At 37.8% G+C, this 18222-nt stretch overlaps 1 protein-coding gene across 9 annotated transcripts in view; it reads left to right on the plus strand.

Annotated features, from left to right (window-relative positions):
• The window catches only part of DMD (dystrophin), a 2565910-nt gene that overhangs the window by 1151117 nt on the left and 1396571 nt on the right, over positions 1-18222 (plus strand). The window lies entirely within an intron of this gene.

Below are 18222 nucleotides of genomic sequence, written 5' to 3' on the forward strand. Positions count from 1 at the left end.
TGGGCTGCATTTTACTATTGGATCACTCTAACTATACCATATCTTCTTTTTTCTTGTTTACTGGTAAAATACAACATAACCTTGGAGCAATTATGCAACTACCTACATATGACTAGCAAATTTTTCAGGATGTCTCTTTTGTCTTTCACCAATTTGCTCTTAGGATATTCATACACAGTCCAAATACCCCTACTCATCAGCCTACTTTTGAAGACAAAATTTCCTTTGACAAGCAGGTTTTTGAGCACATTTAAGTATCAGTGAAAGGGTTTTTGAGTCACCATATATATATATGCATATGTATATATATGTACACACAGAGGAGTATAGAGTAAAACTAGATTTCAAAGCATTAAGATAAAAATATTTTTTAAAAGTTATACTTAGAGTTTTTATGAGGAGCACAAGAGCATATATTTGTTTTCTACTGAGACTTTAAGTTTGTTGGAACACACGCATTTTTAATTGCTTTCCTTTGTAAATATGCAACAAATTTACCACACAATAACATTTCTAGAATCAGCATAGTGTAATATATGGGCTTTCCTCACTTTCTAATGTTTTTTCCTTTTATTTCCTGGTGAGGTCATGTATTGAAAAATGAATGCTTTTTTTTTCCCCCCTTTTACTTCAAAGTCATTTTTTGCTGAGGAGTTTATTTTACTAATAGGGAATGAAGGAATACAACTTTACAATCCTGTCAGCTCCCTCTAGTGGATTTCACTGTACTTGTTGCTGGACTTTTCTAAAATCAACTGGGGAAAAGACTGAATATCCTAAATTTTCAAACATTGGCCTAATTAAGAATAATGCATTTCCATTATCATAAAATCCATAAACCTCCCTTAAAATCAAGTACATGTTTATGGTTATACTGTAACTCGGCAAAGGAGCGTATTCACTGAAATTTATTTTAGTTTATATAAAATTATTAAGGTTTAACATTTTTTCTGGTTCTTTTAAAGGTATTTAAAATGTTGCTGTGTGATAACATATTGAATTATGATACAATAATATAAATATATAATAATATATACCCTCTATACAGCTATCAATATATTCATCTATATTATCATATCTTCTTTTCATCTTTCATATATATGACGATAGTTTATAAAAAAACTGCCAAATATTTTCACTCCATTTTTGTCTAAATAAAATATTCCCCTTTCCACTTTAGTAACCAAAATATATCTAGCACTGTGATACAATCATTTGGAAAACTTATTTTCAGTTTAGATCAGTTCAGTCTCTCAGTCGTGTCCGACTCTCTGCCACCCCATGAATCAAGCACGCCAGGCCTCCCTGTCCATCACCAACTCCTGGAGTTTACTCAAACTCATGTCCATCGAGTCAGTTTTGCCATCCAGTCATCTCATCTGTTGTCATCCCCTTCTCCTCCCGCTCCAATCCCTCCCAGCATCAGGGTCTTTTCAAATGAGTCAACTGTTTGCATGAGGTGGCCAAAGTATTGGAGTTTCAGCTTCAGCTTCAGTTCTCCCAATGAACACCCAGTCTGATCTCCTTTAGGATGGACTGGTTGGATCTCCTTGCAGTCCAAGGGACTCTCAGGAGTCTTCTCCAGCACCACAGTTCAAAAGCATCAATTTTTCAGTGCTCAGCTTTCTTAACAGTCCAACTCTCACATCCATACATGACCACTGGAAAAACCATAACCTTGACTAGATGGACCTTTGTTGGCAAAGTAATGTCTCTGCTTTTTAATATGCTATCTAGGTTGGTCATAACTTTCCTTCCAAGGAGTAAGCGTCTTTTAATTTCATGGCTGCAGTCACCATCTGCAGTGATTTTGGACCCCCAAAAATAAAGTCTGACACTGTTTCCACCGTTTCCCCATCTATTTCCCATGAAGTGATGGGACCGGATGCCATGATCTTAGTTTTCTGAATGTTGAGCTTTAATCCAACTTTTTCACTGTCCTCTTTCACTTTCATCAAGAGGTTCTTTAGTTCTTGTTCGCTTTCTGCCATAAGGGTGGTGTCATCTGCATATCTGAGATTATTGATATTTCTCCCAGCAATCTTGATTCCAGCTTGTGCTTCTTCCAGCCCAGCGTTTCTCATGATGTAGTCTGCATATAAGTTAAATAAGCAGGGTGACAATATACAGCCTTGACGTACTCCTTTTCCTATGTGGAACCAGTCTGTTGTTCCATGTCCAGTTCTAACTGTTGCTTCCTGACCTGCATACAGGTTTCTCAAGAGGCAGGTCAGGTGGTCTGGTATTCCCATCTATTTCAGAATTTTCCAAAGTTTATTGTGACCCACACAGCTTTGGCATAGTCAATAAAGCAAAAATAGATGTTTTTCTGGAACTCTCTCACTTTTTCAATGATCCAGCAGATGTTGGTAATTTGATGTCTGGTTCCTCTGCCTTTTCTAAATACAGCTTGAACATCTGGAAGTTCACGGTTCACATATTGCTGAAGCCTGGCTTGGAGAATTTTGAGCATTACTTTACTAGCATGTGAGATGAGTGCAATTGTGTGGTAGTTTGAGCATTCTTTGAGATTGGAATGAAAACTGACCTTTTCCAGTCCTGTGGCCACTGCTGATTTTTCCAAATTTGCTGAACAGTATGAAAAGGCAAAAATAGGATACTGAAAGAGGAACTCCCCAGGACGGTAGGTGCCCAATATGGTACTGGAGATCAGTGGAGAAATAACTCCAGAAAGAATGAAGGGATGGAGTCAAAGCAAAAACAATACCCAGTTGTGGATGTGGCTGGTGATAGAAGCAAGGTCCGATGTTATAAAGAGCAATATTGCATAGGAACCGGGAATGTTAGGTCCATGAATCAAGGCAAATTGGACGCGGTCAAACAGGAGATGGCAAGAGTAAGCATCGACATTCTAGGAATCAGCAAACTAAAATGGACTGGAATGGGTGAATTTAACTCAGATGACCATTATATCTACTACTGTGGGCAGGAATTCCTTAGAAGAAATGGAATAGTCATCATGGTCAAAAAAAGAGTCCAAAATGCAGTACTTGGATGCAATCTCAAAAACGACAGAATGATCTCTGTTCATTTCCAAGGCAAACCATTCAACATCATGGTAATCCAAGCCTATGCCCTGACCAGTAATGCTGAAGAAGCTGAAGTTGAACGGTTCTATGAAGACCTACAAGACCTTTTAGAACTAACACCCAAAAAAGATGTCCTTTTCATTATAGGGGACTGGAATGCAAAAGTAGGAAGTCAAGAAACACCTGGAGTAACAAGCAAATTTGGCCTTGGAGTACAGAATGAAGCAGGGCAAAGGCTAGTAGAGTTTTGCCAAGAGAATGCCCTGGTCATAGCCAACACCCTCTTCCAACAACACAAGAGAAGACTCTACACATGGACATCACCAGATGGTCAACACTGAAATCAGATTGATTATATTCTTTGCAGCCAAGGATGGAGAAGCTCCATACAGTCTGCAAAACAAGACGGGGAGCTGACTGTGGCTCAGATCATGAACTCCTTATTGCCAAATTCAGACTTAAATTGAAGAAAGTAGGGAAAACCACTACAGCATTCAGGTATGACCTAAATCAAATCCCTTATGATTATACAGTGGACGTGAGAAATAGATTTAAGGGACTAGATCTGATAGACAGCGTGATGAACTATGGACGGAGGTTTGTGACATTGTACAGGAGACAGGGATCAAGACCATCCCCATGGGAAAGAAATGCAAAAAAGCAAAATGGCTGTCTGAGGAGGCCTCACAGATAGCTGTGAAAAGAAGAGAAGCGAAAAGCAAAGGAGAAAAGGAAAGATATTCTCATTTGAATGCAGAGTTCCAGAGAATAGCAAGGAGAGGTAAGAAAGCCTTCCTTAGCGATCAGTGCAAAGAAATAGAGGAAAACAACAGAGTGGGAAAGACTAGAGATCTCTTCAAGAAAATTAGAGATACCAAGGGAACATTTCATGCAAAGAAATGTTTCATTTCATCCAAAGATGGGTTTGATAAAGGACAGAAATGGTATGGACCTAACAGAAGCAGAAGATATTAAGAAGAGGTGGCAAGAATACACAGAAGTGTACAAAAAAGATCTTCACGACCCAGATAATCACAATGGTGTGATCACTCACCTAGAGCCAGACATCCTGGAATGTGAAGTCAAGGGGGCCTTAGAAAGCATCACTGCGAACAAAGCTAGTGGAGGTGATGGAATTCCAGTTGAGCTATTTCAGTCCTGAAAGATGATGCTGTGGAAGTGCTGCACTCAATGAAACTTGTTTTCATTCCTTAATAATCATTAATTAAATATGGATTATATATATTAATTATATACAGTCTATATTTACACATAATTTTTATGTATTATATGTATTAAATATTACAAATTGTGTATGCAATTTATAGTTGCATATATTATATATTATACATAGATTATATAATTTATATACATATTTTATATAATTTATATATATGTATTATATACACATATAAAAATGGTGCGTAAAATATTCACCATGTCAAGTCATGTTGCAGTTAAGTTTGTTAACTAATAATTATTTTTAAGGAATTTGCCATATGTATGTTTTCCCTAAACTGACACCAGGGAGTAAATCTCATTTATTGTATCACTACATGGTGCTTTGAACATATTAAGTATTCAGAAAATAAGAGCTACCACAAAGACCTGGAAATCCATCTTGACTTTCATCCCCTCTTTCCTTTTCTTCACTAGTGTTCTTGGAGTTAAACAAAAACTTGACTTTTTAAGTGTACTTTGAATGGTGAAAATTGGTGTAAGGAATTGGTGGTTGGTACCTGGCAAAAATGATATGAGAAATAATACTAAAAGTTAAATGTGTTCTATAGTGATTGCAATTTTTAGTCTACAAACAATAACCTTATAAATCATCTTTCTTAGTCCTCAGAGGCAATCCTTTGAAAATATGCTTATTCCCATGTCACAAGTGACCCATTAGAGCTCGAATAATGGAAAGGATTTATATATAAAATGGTTTAAGAACTGGAGAATATATTAATGCTATATTAATAGCAGTGTAATTCATGATAGCCTCAAAATGGCAGCAGCCCATATACCCATCAACTGATGAATAAATAAATTGAGTATATCCATACAATGGCATAATACTCAGTAATGAAAAATAATGAAGTACTGATACATGCTACAGCATAGATGAACCTTAAAAACATTATGCTAGTTCTAGTTCCAGTTTCTTAAGGAATCTTCACACTGTTCTCCATAGTGGCTGTACTAGTTTGCATTCCCACCAACAGTGTAAGAGGGTTCCCTTTTCTCCACACCCTCTCCAGCATTTATTGCTTGTAGACTTTTGGATAGCAGCCATCCTGACTGGCGTGTAATGGTACCTCATTGTGGTTTTGATTTGCATTTCTCTGATAATGAGTGATGTTGAGCATCTTTTCATGTGTTTGTTAGCCATCTGTATGTCTTCTTTGGAGAAATGTCTGTTTAGTTCTTTGGCCCATTTTTTGATTGGCATATGACCCAGCAATCCCACTTCTGGGCATACACACCGAGGAAACCAGATCTGAAAGAGACACGTGCACCCCAGTGTTCATCGCAGCACTGTTTATAATAGCCAGGTCATGGAAGCAACCTAGATGCCCATCAGCAGATGAATGGATAAGGAAGCTGTGGTACATATATACAATGGAATATTATTCATTCATTAAAAAGAATTCATTTGAATCAGCTCTAATGATATGGATGAAACTGGAGCCCATTATACAGAGTGAATTAAGCCAGGAAGATAAAGACCAATACAGTATACTAACACATATATATGGAATTTAGAAAGATGGTAACGATAACCCTATATGCAAAACAGAAAAAGAGACACAGATGTACAGAACAGACTTTTGGACTCTGTGGGAGAAGGCGAGGGTGGGATGTTTCGAGAGAACAGCATCGGAATGTGTATATTATCTAGGGTGAAACAGATCACCAGCCCAGGCTGGATGCATGAGACAAGTGCTCGGGCCTGGTGCACTGGGAAGACCCAGAGGAATCGGGTGGAGAGGGAGGTAGGAGTGGGGATGGGGATGGGGAATACATGTAACTCCATGGCTGATTCATGTCAATGTATGACAAAAACCACTACAATATTGTAAAGTAATTAGCCTCCAACTAATAAAAATAAATGAAATATGACTAAAAAAAACAACATTATGCTAAGTGAAAGAAGCCTCTCACCAAAGACCATATATTATATGATTACATTTATTGGAAATGTCCACACTATGCAGATCTAAAGAGACAGAAATAAATGAATGGTTGCCTAAGGCTTGACGATTGAAATGGTAGCATTGCCTCCCAAAGCAACTGCTAAAGCCTTTTCTAGAAACTGCAAACCAGAAAGATCATTTTCTACCCTAGATGAGTATGGAAAATAGCAAAAACTTTGTTAGGGTAATCCATTATTATAACAAAGAAGAAATTAAATGTTCTTTTTAAATGTAAATATGGAAACACAGTTTGAAATATGCTTTGAACTTCTTTCAGTTGTGAGGTTGAAATCATGTCAAGGAAATTATTTTGTTGTTGTTGTTTGGTGATTTTTACCAGCCATTGGGGAAGTGGCAGCATTAATTATAACAAAACGAGTGTTTTCTTATTTTCTAAAACTTTTAAAGTGTGTTCTTTTGTTCTTTAACACTAGATTGCTGACACGATATTTTTCTTTTCTTCGTTAAAAAAAAAAAAAGTGACAAGAACTCCTAACATGAGATTTACCCTCCTAACAAACTTTTAAGTGCAAATAGAGTGTCAAATGTAAGTCAGTGTTGTAGAGCAGATTTCTAGAATTAACTCTTGCACAATTGAAACTTTGGGGTTTCCTGGATGGTGTGGTGCTTAAGAATCAACCTGCAATGCAGGAGACACAGGAGATGTGGGTTCGATCCCTGGGTTGGGAAAATTCCCTGGAGTAGGAAATAGAAACCTATTCCAGTATTCTTGCCTGGAAAATCCGATGGACACTGATTCAATACATGGTTTTGAATACTTGGTGTGTGCCATGAAAATAATGGATACTAGGTATTTAGTGGAGAAAATTAGGAGGGTGATTTATATCTTCATGGATCTTATAGGAATAAAGATACTGAACAAATGAATATCTAAATTATATTATCATAGATTATAATCACTTAGAAAATATTATTCTGGGGTGATGACATTTGAGTCAAACTCCAAGGATGTGCAGGAACCAGCTGTATAATGAGTTATAGGAAGGATATTAGGAAAAATGGAAATACACACAAATGTCCCAAAGTAGAGAAGTGTTTGACATGTCCAAGACAGAAATGAGGTCTGGGGGGAGGAAACCGGCAAATCATGGAAAGATTAGGATAAAATCAGGATGGAGGTCATGCAGGCTACCCCCCAGAGGCTCCTGTAAAAAGTTCAGGTTATATTTCAAAAGTGTTGAAATGTCTAAAAGAGTTTCGGTTAAAGAAATTAAGTAATCTGATTCACATTTTTGAAAGATCGCAGAAGGGTCAGAGCAGAAGTAGGTAGGTAGGGGAAATTGTAGCCATACAGGCACCGCCTTGGACTAAAGCTGTGGTTACAGTAGACAAAGGAGACCTGCAGGCAGGCCTTGAAGTGCTGATCATCTGGGGAGCTGTAGTAGGAAGTACTCTTAGCAAAAATTACAAAGAATCACTTTTGCTTCCTATGGAGATAACAGAAAAAAAAAAGTTTAGGACAGCCAGCAAAAAGTGCTCCCTATGGCCATAATTTCAAGCTCTGTTCTTAGTCCCTACTACTCCCTGTTAAGATGCAGAGATTGGGATGGGAAATAAAGGTTGACCTGAGTTAGCTGTTTCAGCTCCAGATCAGAAACTTGACCTTATTTACTTTTATATGCAGGAAAGGGATTCTTTTGTTCTGGAAGACAAAATCTGTATCACTTTGCTTTTCAAGTCCCAAAAAGAAAAGAAGAAAAGCTGTTTGTAAAAGGTCCTTTTGTTTTCATACTGTTGTCTTTATCAATACCACCAACAGCATGAATAATGGACATATTTATTTAAGCTTAATATGTGCTTCATTCCATGAGATACAGGAATTGCTCCCTGACCTTGAGAATCTTGAGAACATATGCTAAATGCCAATGGAGCGTGAAAAATAAAAAATGTTTTGAACAGCTATTTAGCAGGAGTTCTTAAAGATAGGTGTGATGAACCAGAAGGGCTAATGTTAGAAAAAGTGGAAAAGAAGGAAAATGCAGCAGCCCCCTCCACAAAGACTTCCCTTATGTCCTAATAAATATTTCAGTAATATAGAATTTATACTTACCACAGACTTGTTGTGTGTGCATGCCAAGTTACTTCAGTTTTTCTGACTCTTTGTGATGCTATGGACTGTAGCCCACCATGCTCTTCTGTCCATGGGATTCTCCAGGTAAGGATACTAGAGAGGGTTGCCATGCCTCCTCTGAGGGATCTTCCTGACCCAGGGATCCAACTAGCATCTCTTAAGTCCCCTGCATTGGCAAGCAGATTTTTTTTTATGACTAGTGCCACATGGGAAGCCCACAGACTTGTTTGGAATATTGTGATTGCAGTAGAAAATGAATAATTTGTTCAGCAGGTGATTATTAGAGCAATGATTGTGAAAAGATCCAGATTTCAGTTGATTCATTGGTTGTTGTTCAGTGGTTCAGTCATGTCCAACTCTCTGCGACCCCATGAACTGCAGCATGCCAGGCTTCCCTGTCCTTCACCATCTCTCAGAGCTTGCTCAAACTCGTGCCCATTGAGTCGGTGATGCCACCCAAAAATCTTGTCCTCTGGCATCCCCTTCTCCTCCTGCCTTCCATCTTTCCCAGCATCAGGGTCTTTTCTAATGAGTTGGCTCTTCCCATCAGGTGGCCAAAATATTGGAGCTTCAGCATCAGTCCTTCCAATGAATATTCAGGATTGACTTCCTTGAGGATTCACTGGTTTGATTTCCTTGCAGTCCAAGGGACTGTTAAAAGTCTTCTCCAGCACCACAGTTCAAAAGCATCAATTCTTCGGTGCTCAGCTTTCTTTATAGTCCAACTCTCACATCCATACATGACTATTGGAAAAAGCATAGCTTTGACTAAACGGACCTCTGTCGGCAAAGTGATGTCTCTGCTTTTTACTATGCCATTTCAGTTTGTCATAGCTTTTCTTCCCAGGAATAAGTGTCTTTTAATTTAATGGCTGCAGTCACCATCTTCAGTGATTTTGGAGCGCAAAAAAACGGTCTGTCACTGTTTTCCCATCTATTTGCCATGAAGTGATAGGGCCAGATGCCATGATCTTCGTTTTCTGAATGTTGAGTTTTAAGCCAGCTTTTTCACTCTCCTCTTTCACCTTCATGGAGGCTCTTTAGTTCCTCTTTGCTTTCTGCCCTAAGGGTTGTGTCATCATAAGGGTGGTGCCATAAGGATGGTGATTCATTGGAGACATGGCTTTTAAAAAAAATTCTGAGGAGATCTTGGATAAAATCCCTGGAAACCCATATGCTTTGCTTGTGTCAGAACACATCTTGGACGCTTCATGGGAATGAAGTGTGAGCAGCAGGATCTTTTAGCAGGAGTGGCATAAGTACAAAGACTTGACATAAGTCAAGTACATAGTACAAAGCACATAGTCAAGTACATAAGTACAAAGAGTGACAGGTTTTGGTTGATGAATAGGGTATTTATGATGATGGGACTTCGGGCTGAAAGTTCATTGGATTCCAATCACAAAAGACCTTGGATGTCAAACTAAGTAAATAACTTATATTTTGGTTTTGGAAATTCAAGTTTCCATGTTTGGAATGTGTTGTTTTGCTAAGTCTTTTTTAAAATTAATTTATTAATTTTAATTGGAGGCTAATTAATTTACAATATTGTACATGTTTTTGCCATACATTGACATGAATCAGCCATGGGTATACATGTGTTCCCCATCCTGAACCTCCCTCCCACCTCCCTCCCAAGGACAGTTCATATCAATAGTCTGTTAGTCATACTATGAGTCCCCTTTTCTTTCTCGACATCTTCTGCCAGTGTCCACATTCTAAAGAAATGCTGGTACTATGTCATGGTTTATGTCATTTAGTAAGGTTTGGAATTGCACAAGAAGGTCTTTTTTGGTTACACTGTTTCTCTGTCATTCTTTTAGTTATGAGGGATGGGGAAGAAATTGGAGTATATTTGATATGGAATAAAAAGAAAGAGAACTTCAACTTGAAAGTTTTTCCACAGTAGCTATATCAAAGAAGTAGGAAGTGCTGTTGGTTCAGTTAGCTTCTACACATACACACAGAACTCATACAAATCATCAGTAATTTCTACTTATAAGTGATGGAAAGTTTAAATTGCAGTCAATTTCATATTCACAGCAGAAATGTCAATGTTTTTAAATGATGTCACTCTCCAGACTGCTAATAAATATTCTCTTTCTCTCTCCAAATGGATTACTTTCCCCATCTTCTGTGTAAGTACCGCCTGATAGAAATATAAGACATATAAGTAATTTAAAATTTCCTAGTAGTCATATTAAAAAAGAATTAATTGCACATTTTCTTTGAACAGATGCATCCAAATATTATCCTTTTACCATAGAAACAGAAATTTTAAATTATAGGGCTATTTCTACATTATTGTTGTGCTGAAGTTTCAGAATCTGGTGTCTCTTTGCACTTGTAGGACATCTCTATTCAGACTAAGCACATTTGTATCTAGTGGCTACCCTATTGGACAGCACAGTTCCATATTCTTTCTCTCCTTTCCATCATTTCTGTAACATTTAAGTGCCTTTCTTTTCTCTGAGTAGTTTTGTTTTAACATTTTTTGGTGGGAGATATAGTTGTGATTCTTTATCAGAAAATTTCCATATATAACCTACTGAGATCTCAGCCCTTCTGAGATCTCAGCATTATTGTGATTACTCTGTTCTACAATGTGAAAACAAATCTAAATTTTCAAAGTAGTTCTATTTACCTTGCTTTTCAGTTAGAGTTCTTTACCCCTTGACAGAGATGTGTGTGTATCAGAAAATACAGCATTTAGCTCCACACAGGCTCTTTTTTTTTTTTTTTTTTTTAGTTAATAATGAAATAATCTTGCCTTGTCTGGGCTCTCATTTGCTCACCTCTCCTTTCTATTCTCTGAAGTCCCTCACCCTTTTAAGTCAATTGGACAAAGCAGAGGAATTTTTAAAGAAAAAATACAAAAGACATTTTTAGATGTCAATTTGGTCGTACTTGGTCATCACTATCCTTCACATGACTATACTGATGGACTGGGGATCAATGGGACTTTTTTTAACCTTTCAGGATAGTAGGGTATACAACATGGTATCCCTTAATGTTTACTTTCCAATAATCCACAACACATGCTTCCAAAACTACCATCACTTGGATTAACTTTAATTTTGTAGGATATATTTCCTTAGTCATAAAACATTAAGAAGGTCATAAAAACATCTGTATTTTTAAATGGCACTTTAGCAATTAGAATTGTGGAAACTGTCATAAGAATCTTTAAGATGCATGATTTATAAGCAATATATGGCTAAATGTTAAGTACCCAGTCAGTTTTTCATGGGCCTGGGCTGGACCAAATGATGCCAATAGAACTTTTATGAATTTTTAGGATGGTTGGTTATTAAATTGGATATGTTTATTGTCTTATTGCTTTCAGTAAAGAGCAAGAAGTATCAGTTAAGTTTTAAGCTCTATTTCTATCCATAAAAGAAAGATTGGGATTTCTCTAGATGGTGTAGGGCTAGTTCTGCTTCTGTGTTGGAATCACAAGGGCAGCATCCACACACATCTCATTGACTGGTAGGTAGAGCAGCTCAACTAAGTTTGCCCTCAGGTGCAACTAGCTTCTGCACAAGACTGTTTTCTTTCGCTTTAATCTGAAACAGAATTAGTAATCCTTCACTAGTATTCTCCATTATGTCTAGTTTAAATGAGATCAACTATGTTTTTTATAATCACTGTTAAAATAAACCATGTGGTTTATAATCACTGTTCAGCTACTACAAGGTAAATCACATTGGCTAATTAATTCATTTTTACATCTAGAAGGCAAACATGAATAAAATATATGTGTTTCATTTTATCTTATAAATTAAGAGTCATCCATTACATCTGCAGACCTAGCCTCTAAGTCCTAGTTTCATATGTCCCACTACTTCCTTAACCTTTTTTATCTAGACATCCCAGTAAGTTCCAGAGAGATAAGCTCTTGGTGGGCAGCTATGCAATCAACAACCACTTCCTTCTTGGTCCCTCTCACATCACAGAAAAGAACCAGTACTTATGCAGTTGCACAATCAGGAGACTCAGAATCATCTTTGATATTCCCTGTTCTCCACCCACTCCCTCTCCCATTTCCATGTCTGTGCTTTTTATCTCCTAAATAGCTCTCACATCCAAACTTCATATTTATTATCATCACATAACTCCAAACTACTATGGTTTTTTGCCTAGACCACTAAATTATCTCCCCTATGTTCATTCTTGATACTGAGAAACCTGTATTCTACATTTCAACCAGAATTATCTTTCTGAAGGAAAATGTAGCCATCTCATTTTGTGTGTGTAATATGTTCAATGAATTCCATTTGCTCTTACTTTAAAGGTGCCTCAATGGCCCTGCATAATATGGACATTGCCTGCCTCAAGTCACAGCCTCATTCATGCTTATATGCTTCTCACTCCATATTGCTGTCTCATGCACTGAAGACAGCATAGGCTTTCCTACCTCAGATCATGTGTATATAATTCTCCCAGGAGCCCTAGCATAGCTAATTCTTATTCGTTCATATCTTTACTCAAAAGTTAATCCCTATAAGCTCTCAGTCTATATATGATGTTCCTCTTATTCACTGTTGTAATACTCTATATTTCTCCTTTCTAAAATTATTTACAATATGATCAAAACTATATTAGAATAGTATCTGGCTCCATGAGTGAAATATGAAGCTTCTGTGGTGGCTCAGATGGTAAAGAATTTGCCTGCAATGTGGGAGACCTGGGTTTGATCCCTGCGTCAGGAAGATCCCCTGGAGAAGGGAATGGCTACCCACTCCAGTATTCTGGCCTGGAGAATTCCATGGATTGTATAGTCCATGGGGTTGCAAAGAGTTGGACATGACTGAGCGACTTTGACTTTCACATGTTAGAATAGTATCTGGGTCCATGAGTAAAATATGAATTTAATGAATTCAAGAACTCTCTTGTCCTCATTACTGCATCCCTAAAAGGTATCATAGAGGCCAAAAGATAATTGACAATCAATAAATACTTGAAATAATAAATTAATAAATAATATGTAATACAATAAATATTAAATATACACAGATATTTCTCATGTGTATGAGAGAGAGTTGTTGTTGTTGTTTAGTCTCTAAGTCATGTCTGACTTTGTGACCCCATGGACTATAGCCAGCCAGGTTCCTCTGTCCATGGGATTTCCCAGGCAGGAATACTGGAGTGGATTGCCATTTATTTCTCCCGGGAATCATCCCAACCCAGGGATTGAACCTGCATCTCCTGCATTGGCAGGTGGATTCTCTACCAGTGAGCCAGAAAGAGAGAGACTTTTTTTTTCATGCAGTGGTGCTCATATTTCCATAGAAATCTAACATTCCTGGTTAGACTGTGATAAAAATTGTCGCTTTATCCAATTTCAAAATGGTAGAATTTAGATCATGATATTTTCCCTTTTCAAAAGAATTCCAGGAGAAAACAAAAATACATGTGTGTGCATTTTCTCATCCTCTCTTTCTCTGTCTTTACAATATGAGGTGCACTATATGTTTTCTTTGCTGTTTGTTCATTTTTAGCCAGACTAATAAATTTTAAATTTAGAAATGAATTATACCAGGAAAAAAAAATCATTGGAATGAAAGAAAATCTACCTTAGTAATCTAGAAACCATTGCAGTGAGAAAGGATAAGAGAGAGAAATAAGAAAGTCCATTTGAGCTGTTCAGAATTTAGAAGGCTCCATAGGAATTAGAAAGACTTAATAGTCTGAATTCTCCAGGTAAATTCTTTCTTCTCATGTTCAAATTCTATGCTTCACCAAACACAGGTTTCCTTCTATGTTGCTGGCAAAGCTTTCTGTTTTTATGCTCAAGGCTATACTCTTTAACCTGCAGTCATTCATTCAACGAATACTGAGTCCTTGCATGGCAAGATACTGGTCACTGGGGATAGGTCACTAAACTAAAATCGTGTGTTCCTTGGTCTCATAACGCTTGTAATCTTGGGAAAGATGCACCCATTAATCACAAAGTCAGATGGCTATTTTTATACATCTCACATGCGTGTTTGGATGGAAAAGTCTAAGGCCAGACCTCTGAAACTAAATAAAGAAGCCTTATCCAGGCTGGGAAGGTCTGAGAAGATTTCCTTGAGAATGACCTGGTGGACACAGAAGCTGAAAGATGAGAAGGAATTAGTGAGACTAAGGGTAGTAGGTGCTGGCTAGCTAAGAATGACAGAAGTCCTGTGTCCACGGAGCACAGAGAGGAGAGAGTTATGCAAAGTGAGCCTAGAGAGGTGAACAGTCTAGAAGGGCCTCTTAAGAGCCATGGTGAGGGTTCCAGACATTAACAGGAGAAAACTGAAACCATGCTGATGGATTTTATGCTGTGATGTAAAATCATACATCAGTTTTGCATTTTTAGCCACTGAGCAACGAAGATAGATTGAAAGAAAGCAAAAGTACACATGGAGAGACTAGGAAGGCTCTTTCCTTGTGTGGGTTTTTGCTTGAGCTAAATAAGTTACCTCTGAGATACTAACAAAGGCATTTGATCTTGCCTCGACTTGCCCTGCCTTCTCTCAGAAAAGAGTGGGAGTTTACTTTAGCTCCCAGCGGGAGGACTTGACGTCTTGCATCGGAATACTGATCAGAAGCAGTTGTACAGAAAAAGATCAACAGTTCAGAAACTGAAATATTTCCCTTGTCATTAAACTGAAAGATCAGAAGGAAGTGATAAAAGAGAAGATAAATTAGGCCCTCCCTTAGAAGTGAAGGGACGAAAGGTGAGCTTGGAGCCCATTGGGTAACTAGTCCCACAGCTCTTCAGATGTAAGGATTTCCTGGTTGATGAACCCATACAGGGGTAGTGAGGTAGGCAGTTCAGAAACTATGGACTTGCTAGGTCTCCTTTCAGTTCTAGCTCTCCTCAAAGCATTGCATCTGTGAAACAGCCAGGGCGTTTTCTCAGGATGCAGATAGTGAGGAAAAGAAGTGTCCAAATATCCCCAATCAGAATACAGAATAAGATTTTCCATCCATGCAACATAGTATATAGAGCCCACATGCAATGATGGTCTGGACTGAATATTTCATCAGGGTTTTGAAGAGAACCATTATTCAATTATTCATTGAATAATGCAAGATAATGCATGCTTTGTTGACATATTGTTTAAATTAACAGAAAGAAAAAATAGAAACACCAAGTTGTGGTTATTTCCTAACCTCTAGCTAGAATTCTGTTAGTTAATAGAAGAAAGATTGATCAAATGTATCATTTAATAATTTAGAACGTTTCAGTGTTCATCTTCTTCTGGATTTGAGAGATTTTTTGTGTGTGCTGCTCTGTGCTGAAAAATAATGGATTTTTTCACTTTATGGCATTTTGTCTATTTATCTATCTATTTATCAATCGATCGATCTCCTTTCCTCCCTCCTTTGATCTATTACATGTAGGTGGATGCTGACTGAGGTTTGGACAATCTGTAGTATTATAAAATAAGTAACCGTTTTTTCTTGTATTGTGCTATGCTACCTTATCACCTTGGTAATAAACTGACAAATCTGAAAATCTTTATTTCCTTATTTAATGTAAGTACAATTACACTTATAGTCTTTCCCCAGGATACTACTAATACCAAGGTTATCCTCAGTATAGTCTAAACACTTTTCCAAATACATAGTTAATATGCTGTGTAATATAGTAAAGTATGCCTCATATATATACTTTAAATGACCACTAAATATTAGTGAAGTCGCTCAGTTGTGTCTGACTCTTTGCAACCCCATGGACTGTAACCTACCAGGCTTTTCCATCCATGGGATTTTAGTATTATCCAGTACTAAAACAATGCTATTTAAATAAACCTAAACAAAACAATTAGATCTTTTTTGATATCATTTCCCTTACTCTTTATCTATTATGATTTGATTTTTCATCTGATCATAACTCTCTTTGCAGGATCAAGTGGGAAAAAACTTTCAAATTCACTGTGTGTGTGTGTGTGTGTTAGAATATTCATATGCTTGCATAGTATGTGTTCATGTGTGGGCATTTTGTCTGTGTTTGTAAATTATTTTATTTTTTTATTTTTTCCATTTATTTTTATTAGTTGGAGGCTAATTACTTTACAATATTGTAGTAGGTTTTGCCATACATTGACATGAATCAGCCATGGATTTACATGTGTTCCCCATCCCGATCCCCCCTCCCACCTCCCTCTCTACCCGATCCTTCTGGGTTTTCCCAGTGCACCAGGGCCGAGCACTTGTCTCATGCATCCAACCTGGGCTGGTGATCTGTTAAATTATTTTAGAGCAATATCTTTGGTTTGGCTATGTATCTGGTTCTCTCAAATATAAAATTAGTTCAGAGGAAACTAGTCCTACCCACAAATGAAAGAACATGAGTGTCTCTATTCAGTATTATTAACATAGATGAAACTTTGTGTTAAACTCTTACAGTTTTCTGCTTAGCCCTGAGTGTGTCCCTTTCACCTTCCTGTTATCTTGCATCTCCCTTCTAGCTACTAATAATAGCAAATATATTATGTACCCAGCAATGGATGCAGTAATAAGCAAATATAGAGACAAATCTAGAATAAAATGTGGCATCTTATTAAGGTCTACAGAGGCCTTCTGTGGTCATGGTTCCCAATGACTCCCCTGCCCTAATACCCCCCAGACTCTACCTTGCTCACTGTGTTCTTACTACATTTTCTGTTTCTCCCATTTTTGGGCTCGTAGACGTGTAATTGTGCTAAGTCACTTCAGTCATGTCCGACTCTTTGCGACTCTATGGATTGTAGCCCGCCAGGCTCCTCTGTCCATGGGATTCTCCAGGCAAGAATACTGGAGTGGTTTGCCATTTCCCCCTCCAGAGACTTGACATTACCTGGAAACCTTTCCTCTCTGTACTCATAAGACTCCCTCTTTCAGTGCTTTTAAATCTGTTGTCAAGTGATACTTCCAAGGAGAGGATTTTTTATTCACTATCTAGTCACTTCCCACTCCAGTGTTCTTGCCTGGAGAATCCCAGGGACGGGGGAGCCTGGTGGGCTGCCGTCTATGGGGTCGCACAGAGTCGGACACAACTGAAGTGACTTAGCAGCAGCAGCAGCAGTCACTTTCTATCCTTTTTAATTTTATTTTATATTTGTATTATATTCAAAGAGTTTCTGTAACATATAGGCTTTTTTCAAATAATGAAAACATAGAAATCTGCAGGGCATACTGAACTACTTAAGAAATGGAATATTGCTAAAAACCACTGATGTACTTGATTGCTCCTGTCAAATTCCTTTCCCTCCCTCCACGCCCACCCTCACCATCATCTTCAGGGAGATCTTTTGTCTGTCTGTCGTTCTCAGTGTCATTCCCTGCTCTTCCCATGAAAATTACACTTCCTAGGATTCTTCGTTTAAATTGGCTACCTGCTTGATTCAGTCAGTGGAAGACACTTGGAGGTTACTGAAGGTGAGAAGAGGAGAGAATCTATGATATTCTCTTCCCCTCTCATTGTTTCAGGGTGCATCTCCATCACTGAGAATGAATCCTCCATTTCTAGACACTTCTGGAAACAGTATACCTCAGGGACTCTGCATCCCCAAAGAGAAATCCCCTGTGAATTCAGCTCCTGCTGGGTGGTTCCAATTATTGGTTTCTTGTGACCTAGTCTCTCACCTCCTCCCTTTGTCTCTCTGACCGTGAAGATGATAGGGGCTTCCATTGCTAATCTGTTGATTACCCACCAACCCTTGTGTAAATCCTCATTTACCCCAAGATTTTCATATCTAATTCTCTATCTTAAATTCCTTTTTATTGCATTTTCCAGGAGGGTCTTCCCCACTTATTTCTACTAATTTCCCCATTTATTTCTATTAGTCATTACAGTCTCTTGATTTGTTTGTTAATTTCCTGACTCACCAATTAGATTTTGAGCATCATGAAAGCCAAGACTTTGCTTTTA

Source organism: Cervus elaphus, chromosome X (genome assembly GCF_910594005.1).
Source record: "Cervus elaphus chromosome X, mCerEla1.1, whole genome shotgun sequence".
NCBI lineage: Eukaryota > Metazoa > Chordata > Mammalia > Artiodactyla > Cervidae > Cervus > Cervus elaphus.